Source organism: Lygodium microphyllum, chromosome 26, assembly GCF_053477565.2.
Source record: "Lygodium microphyllum isolate KBCC chromosome 26, Lygodium_microphyllum_v1.1.10, whole genome shotgun sequence".
Taxonomy (NCBI): Eukaryota; Viridiplantae; Streptophyta; class Polypodiopsida; order Schizaeales; family Lygodiaceae; genus Lygodium; species Lygodium microphyllum.
In genome coordinates, this window is record NC_141160.1 from 126,564,212 (window position 1) to 126,572,376 (window position 8,165).

Sequence of the window (8,165 nt, forward strand, 5' to 3'; positions counted from 1 at the left end):
CATTCTCCTAGAGATAAAGAGCTCTTTTTCGGCCGTACACGAATGAAGACCATGTCTCCTTCTCCAAAGACCCTCTCTTGGCGTTTCAAATCCGCATATGCCTTTTGTCTATCTTTGGGTGCTTGTATGTCTTGTCTTATTGACCTTATTTGGTCATCCATGTCCTCCAACATTTGTCTTGAAGCTTCCACTCTCAGGGTAGGATCAGAAAAATTTAGGGGACTTCGACAATCATGACCATACAATGCCTGGAAAGGCGTCATTTGAATGCTCTGCAGGTAAGAAGCATTGTAAGCAAATTCTACTAACGGCAAGTATTGAATCCACCTCTTCGGCTCTCGACGGCAGTAAGCCCTAAGCATATCCTCAATGATTTGATTTACTCGTTCTGTTTGTCCATCCGTTTGGGGATGGTAGGCAGTGCTAAAACAGAGCTGAGTTCCAATAGCTTCAAAGATAGCTCTCCAGAAGTGTGAAGTGAAAAGAGAATCTCAATCGCTAACGATCCTTCTAGGTAGCCCATGTAGCTTGAATATTTCTTTGATAAACACTCTAGCAATGTCGGAGGCTTTATAGTTTGTCTTTACTGGAATCAGGTGTGCAACCTTAGTAAGCATGTCAACTACAACCATAATGGAGTTGTACCCTCCTTGGACTTGGGGTAAGCCCACCACAAAATCCATACTGATGAATTCCCATTTCATTTGGGGAATGTCAAGTGGTTGCAAATTTCCTGGCATCATGACATGTTCAGCCTTGATACGTTGGCAAGACAAACATTCGGTGACATATTTGAGGACGTCACCTTTGAGCCTCTCCCAATGGTAGCTTTTCCTAACTGCATTAAGAGTTTTTGCATAGCCAGGATGTCCTGCGAAAGGGGAATCATGAGCTTCCCATAATATCTTTTGCTTAAGTGACTGACTTGTTGGTATACATAACCTTGTTCTGTAATAAACAAGTCCATTGTCAATAGAAAATTCATGATACTTGGCCTGTAACTTCGGATTCTGATCCTTGGTAGATATTTCTTTTATCATTGCTTGGTAGGCTAAGTCATGGCATGCCTCCTCTCTAGCTAGTTCGAGTATAGGGTTGCTTGGCATAGATACCTTTGTAGCCAAAGATCTGGCCGTTGATGGATTCTGCAAGATTAGGGAATTTAGGAATGCCTTGCGACTGAGTGCATCGGCAACTACATTCTCTTTCCCTGGTCGATACTTGATTTCAAAATCATACTCCTCCAATATTTCAATCCATCGACGTTGCCTCATGTTGAGCTCGTTCTGGGTAAAAATCCATTTGAGGCTCTTATGATCGGTTACTAGAGTGAACTTGTTTCCCAACAGATAGTGTCTCCAAAGCTTTAGAGTATGGATGACAGCTAATAACTCCAGATCATGAGTGGCATAATTCTTTTCGTGACTCTTCAATTTCCTTGAAGAATATGCTACTGGATGACCTTCCTGCATAAGAACACACCCCAAGGCAAGAATGCTGGCATCAGTTACTACCTCGAACTCCTTATTGAGGTCAGGAAGTTTCAGAATAGGTGCTAATACCAAACATTGCTTCAATTGGTCGAAGCTATTTTGTTCGGGAGTTGACCATGTAATAGAAGTCTGCTTCTTTAATAAGTCGGTAAGAGGTGCTGCAATCAAAGCATAGTTTTTGATAAAGACCCTATACCATCCTGTCAAGCCAAGAAAACTGCGTATCTCTTTGACGGATACTGGTATTGGGCATTCAAGCACATCTCTGACTTTGGCTGGATCTACCGATATTCCTTCTGATGATACTATGAATCCTAGATATTCAATCTGACGTTTGAAGAATGCACACTTCTTCATTTTTGCATACAGCTTATGAGACCTCATTGTCTCCAACACAATCCGTAGTTGTGGTTCATGATCTTCTTCCTGTTTAGAATAGACTAAAATGTCATCGAAGAAGACAAGCACGAAGTCATCAAGATATGGTTTAAAAATATCCTGCATTAATCTATTGAAGGTGGCAGGTACATTTGTAAGCCCGAATGACATAACCAAGAATTCAAAGTGCCCATATCTTGTATTCAAGGTTGTTTTTGGAATATCCTCATCCTTGATCCTGATTTGATAGTAACCTGACCTGAGATCAATTTTGGAAAAGATCTTTGCACCTTGAAGGCGATCGAGAAGCTCATCTATTCTAGGAATAGGATACTTGTTCTTGACCGTTGATTGATTCAACCCACGGTAATCAATACATAGTCGAAGTGTCCCATCTTTCTTCTTCTGGAATAGAACTGGAGCTCCCCATGGTGGGTTGCTAGGCCAGATGTAGCCCTGATCTAACAGTTGCTTGAGTTGTTCCTTCAACTCAATAGCTTCCGGAATAGACATTCTATAGGGTCTCTTCGCAATTGGCGCAGCTCCTATTACTAGCTTGATCTCATGATCTACTTCTCTTTAAAGCGGGAGTTCTGTTAACTCTTCAGAACTACGTCCACGTATTCCTTCAGCTAAGTGACCAATTCACTTTACTACTTTTATCAATATTCACAGTCAAGACAATCGGGAAAAAGTTTTATTCCATTCATATCAGCATAGCCCTTTCATGGTATAATTATTTCTTGGGCCGATGGAACAAGTTAATACATTAATTCGAGGAGAATAAGATGTTGTTGCATTCAGCTACAGGAACTGAGTAGTAGTACGGATTGGGGTCATCGATCTTCAGGAATCGGTAGTTCATTGGAAGATTAGGGTATCTTTTCCTTTGATATCCATTCTTCTCATGACGTCCCAAAACCTTGATTCGGTCGGCAGGGATTCTTTGAATTACTTCTCCGTACACATACTTATTCTGGTTAACCCTTCGACCTCCAACCTGTAGAGTCGCGTTTGCGTGAGCCTCAACAAAGATGAACAGCTTTACGATCTTCAAATCCTCCATCCACTTGATTCTCTTCAAGTTAATTTGAAGGTACGCAGGTCGATAGGCAGTTATGTAATAGATCCCTGAAACACCCATCCATCTCTGTTCCACGTACACAGGCAATGGATTGTAAATGCGGTCTAAGATGTTCATCATCTCAACCCTTTGTCGATAATTTGTGGAATGCATCGCGGTCATAAACATGACTCGGAACACTAAGAACCTGTTCCATGCTTCATAATTCTGGAAGACAGTAATCAAAGTAAGGAAATGTTTGGGACACAACATTTGCTTTACTTCTTCTTATTAAAATTTCCTAAAAAAAAGTCCTTTGTTGGTTTGCTCTGATACCAACTGTAACGTGTCCACTAGAATCATCCCGGACACGTCTTAGCAGTCCATCGGGAAGGATGTCTAGAAGGCTCCGCCCGGCACTCCCATGGAATGTTACGGGACTTGCGATCTAGGTCTTCCCGCGTCTGCCACGTAGCGGAAGTATCTTGGCCGTTCCCACTTAGGATCGACCTGAATTTGGGTTTTCCTGTTTGGTCGTTAGCTAGCAACAACTAGCGTCAGACCCGAGCGAACTACTTTATGCAGAAACGCCAGGTCCGAAGCGGATTCACGCTGCACTTGGTTCAAGGAGAATGGGAAACGAGAGGGATGCAAGGCTTGACCTCTCTGCCATAAGGCATAGTCCCATCCCGTCCCCCTAAAACAGCGTGAATCGGGTAATAGTTAATTCTAAGTCATCGTTCTCGTTACTTCTTTCGGAGATGACGATCATCCTCTGTTCGTCGAAGACTTTGAGAAAAGTTCCCGGCTAACCGGGACCACCCATCCATAGGACGGACCCATGGTCCATCCTTCGCACTTTCCTCGGTTTGTTTTAGTTATGTAATTACCTACCACATTAGTTTGACATATACCAACAGCTTCTTTGATTAACCCTGTTATGCACTGGTTCCTTCACGTAATCTTATCACAGGACATAAAGAAAACAATGCCAAACAACTTCTTTATTATCATTTTATCCTTTTATCTTTGAAATACAAGGAGTTCCCGCCCGTAGGCGTATTCATAATCCACCCGAAGGCTATCCAGTAATCCACCAGGGATCACTAATCCAAGCTTCCGCCCGTAGACTAGTATGCGGGCCTGGAGATCCAATCCCGAGTCACGTTAGCCTCTTGTGCAGGGCCCGGAAGGCGAGGGATTTACGGCCAGAGCCCCCTCAGGCACCCAAGCGTCCTCCTGCTCCAAGTAGAACTCAACGGAGAGACCTCTCGCGGCGGGTTCGGTCCACGTTCCCGGTGCGGCTAACAACCCCCTTGGTTAGGGTCAGGCAGGCAGTCGAGGGTAACTGAAGCTGCCTCTCCCTTCAGGCCTTCAACCTGAAGTATTTAGATATATTCTCATCCTTTAGTTCATTGAGCAAACAATGCAAACAGTGCTTTCTAAACTGTTACAAGCACAATCAATTTCCAGTGATCGTTTAGCTGGCAAACTGTTAAGGAGTGACTCCTTTTCTCCGAATGCAACCCGCATTCGATCCGGAATCAATTGCAACTTGGCAAGATTCCTATCATTCTTAGGTTAGGGTCATACCCTACCAATACTTTAGGTTTTATTATGGTAGATTCCAGCGACCATGTCACTTTAGTTTATTGTCTGGTCATTTGCTTCAAGGCAAATACCTAACTTTCCTTTTCCTTGGCAATTATCCCCCAAGAAAAGTGAGTAACAGGATGATTACTCATCCTCTTGTAAGTTAAATTCTTTCAATAACTTGCCAACCTCATTTCGAGAGATGACAAAACTATCTTGTGGATAAATCTCAAGTCTATACGATGTTGCAACCTTTTTGCACATGTGTTGCATCATTCCACGGGATCATTCCACCCATTGAATGGCGTCCCTCGGCCACGGAATTACCTCTAGCCGAGTAGCAGGGTTTAGGGTATCCTCCAACCCATTCCTAATTATGTTGGCCCATGGTCCTAGAAATTTGCAACTCCGTCGGAGTTTCATCATTTGAACGAATGATCCTTAGATCATTTTATGCATGAACATCCAATTGATTCGACATTTCGTGAACGTGTGTAAGATCTTCGGGTTTGCGGGTTTAGACTTGGCAACAAGTGTAAAACTAGGTCGAATTCTTATTGCACTTGGCACTTGGGATACCTATCATATCGACTGAGCCATGCCCATATGAATCCCTTGTGTTTTAGGTTACTTAGACAACTCGATATACTTGTATTGTGACAAGGATGAACCTTCTAAAGGTAATAAACTAAATCCAATGGAGAACAATAGTTACAACTACACCAATACGCGTAAACATGCGATTTATTGCTTCTACGCATCACATGGTTTATGATAATTTTATCTTTCCTTGGTGTAGCAAAAATGCATGATAATCTGGATACTAACTTTTCCTAACACCTATTAATCATGCCTACAACCTTGTAGCCTATACTTTCGAATCTTATGCTTTGACGAACCATGCAACCTTTCCTAAATGCGGCTTCTGATGAATGACGTTTTCGCATGATGACTATGCAATACGCAACATTCTCCTAGCTATAATGTAGTTAACGAAGTTTATACCAAACTAAAGCTAGTGTTAACTCATTCCATTTTACATGCTATTTGCAGGTCCATAAGATCATTTTCGTACTCTATTATTTCTTTTCGGATAATATCTTATGGGTGTTAACCTTTCCTCATGAAATCATTACGAGGAGGATGTTACCTAACATGCGGCACACGCTTATTCCTACCATGTCTAGGACGAAAGAGAATGCACTTATAAATTCCATTTCTTTGCCCTAAGTTTAGGCTCATTACTTTGATAATGTACCAAAAAAAAACTACATGCAACCAGTCTTCTAAGGTAGATAACTCGTTTCAAATTCATGACATATTTCAATCTTGCCTAATGTTTCAAGAGATACTTTATCAAATGTATTTTTTTCCAATTTCCACATGCATTAAAATTAAGCGTAAAAATGCAATCTCCCTTATGAACTAAGCGCGCCTAATCATTTCTTTATGCGAAAATAACTCGAAAGAACCTGGACTTGAGGGCTCGGGGAGATATCCACTTGTATACTTGGAGATGAACCTCCCGCGGTCGCACCTTGTGATCTTTTTGGGGCCATCGTAGGCGTAGATTCGGCTTCTGATTTGCCTTTGTGGTCTACGAATTCACTTGCCTCGGAATGCGGCCTTCCGACTTTTGTCTTTTTCCTCATATGCGGAAGATTCCTTTGCGGGATGGCGCTTGCGGAAAAAGGGCTTTAAAGTCTTTTTGCGAAAAGCCTTTTTCGATGGGTCTAGTGGGGGTCCTTACGGGCTTCACCTTCCCCTCTTCAAAGTCCCGGGGAGGGGTATGAATGGGCCTTTGGGAAATGTGGTGGGAGGGGGGTTAAGGAAGCCCCCTCCTCTTAGAAGCTTCTAAGAAGCTTCTAAGAAGCTTCTGGACTCCTGCAGCCACGTGGGGGGGGGGGAGTCGTAATCCAGAGCGGCGGCGGTCTGAGATGGCCTGGCGATTGGCGGACTGGGCTGCTGGCGAACTGGGTGGCTGGCAGACTGGCAGACTGGCGGCAGCATGGCGCTTCACGACGGCGACCTCCTCCTGCTCACAGCCCGGCCTCCTCCCTTCACGTCCGGCACCTCCTCAGCACCCCTTAGCACCTCCTAGCTAGGGGGTGTTTATATAGGCATGGGGGGGTGGGGAAGAGGGCCTCCACACACGTGGAGGACTCCCCCTCATGCAGTCCGACTTTACTCCACCTTGGCCATCCCCCCTCCACACTCCCTCTCCCCCAGCCATGCATCGGCTGGGGGAAGGGATAATAATTAAAAAAATTTGCCTTGAATTTATCCCATTTGCCCTTCCCAAGCGGTTGTTTCCTCGCGGCTTTTACGGTCTTCAACCCCGGCCTTTAATTCTCGACGTGGAGGCCTCATTTTTGAGCGTGCATGGTGTGGATGAGGTTACCAATAATTACGAAGTAGGGAATACCCTTGCACAGGGTTTACACGGCGTGCGGTAAGTTAATATTTACGGTACGCGGTACGCGGAAATATTACAGTAATTGTTAACGGATATCAGTCTGGCCAACGTTCGGTTCCCTTCTTCCAAGGACAAGGCTTTCGTGGGTGGAAAGCAAAGATGATGCTAATTCTTGAAGGTGACGAATTATTTGATATTGTTTTGGGCGACCTGTCTTGCCCAGTTCAACCTATTGATGTGATGAATAACAATTCTGTGATTATTGATGGTCCATTATTTGAACAATGGAAAATTGATCATACTGATTGGATTCATCATGACAAAGCGGCTCGTCGTTATATATTGTCTGCACTTCCTGACTCACTTATCTTGGATGTCTTTCATCTGGAAACCTCTCATGCTATTTGGGAGTATCTTATCTCAACGTTTGAGAAGAAATCAGTCACCGAAATTTTATATCTCCAAACTTGTTTGAAGAATCTTCAATATAAGGTTGGTACTTCTATGCACTCTCATATCGAGGCTTTTAAAGACATTATCAATCAGCTTGGTGCTGCTGGCGCTCCTGTTGCTAAAAATCAGATTGTTACTCAACTTCTTCATACCATCAAAGATCCTTTATATGACAATATCATCACTATTTTGTCTAACAAGGATGATATCCACTTTGATAAAGCATGTATATCTCTTATTGAATATTCTCAACGTCATGAGCATCATTTGGAAAAATTTGATGTTGTTTTGGTCACTCGCGAACAAAGGGATTTTGATGCTACTTTTGTTGCTCGCAAGCGTTCTGCTTCACGTTTTCAGCAGGGTGGACGCTCTAATCCCGGTAGTAAATCTTCTCGTCTTGCTTATCCTAACAAAAATTGTTCTTACTAAGATAAGAAAGGTCATGTGGCTTCTAATTGCTGGGCACGTCAATATGATGAGGAGCATGGAGTTACTACAAAGCAACCTCACTCGTCCAAAAGTTTTCCTCCTTGTGATTATTGTGCACATACAGATCATCCATCTCGTCATTGTTATAAACGAAGATATGATGAAGAACGTTCTCAAGCTTATATTGTTCAACAAACTTCAACTGATGATGATCATACTCATCAGGAGCTCAATTTCGTCCATTATGATATCTCTCCAGAAAAGGTACTTCATGTTCATGATGGTTCTCTATTCATCGTTGATTCAGGTGCCACTGGAAACATGACATACCAATGGC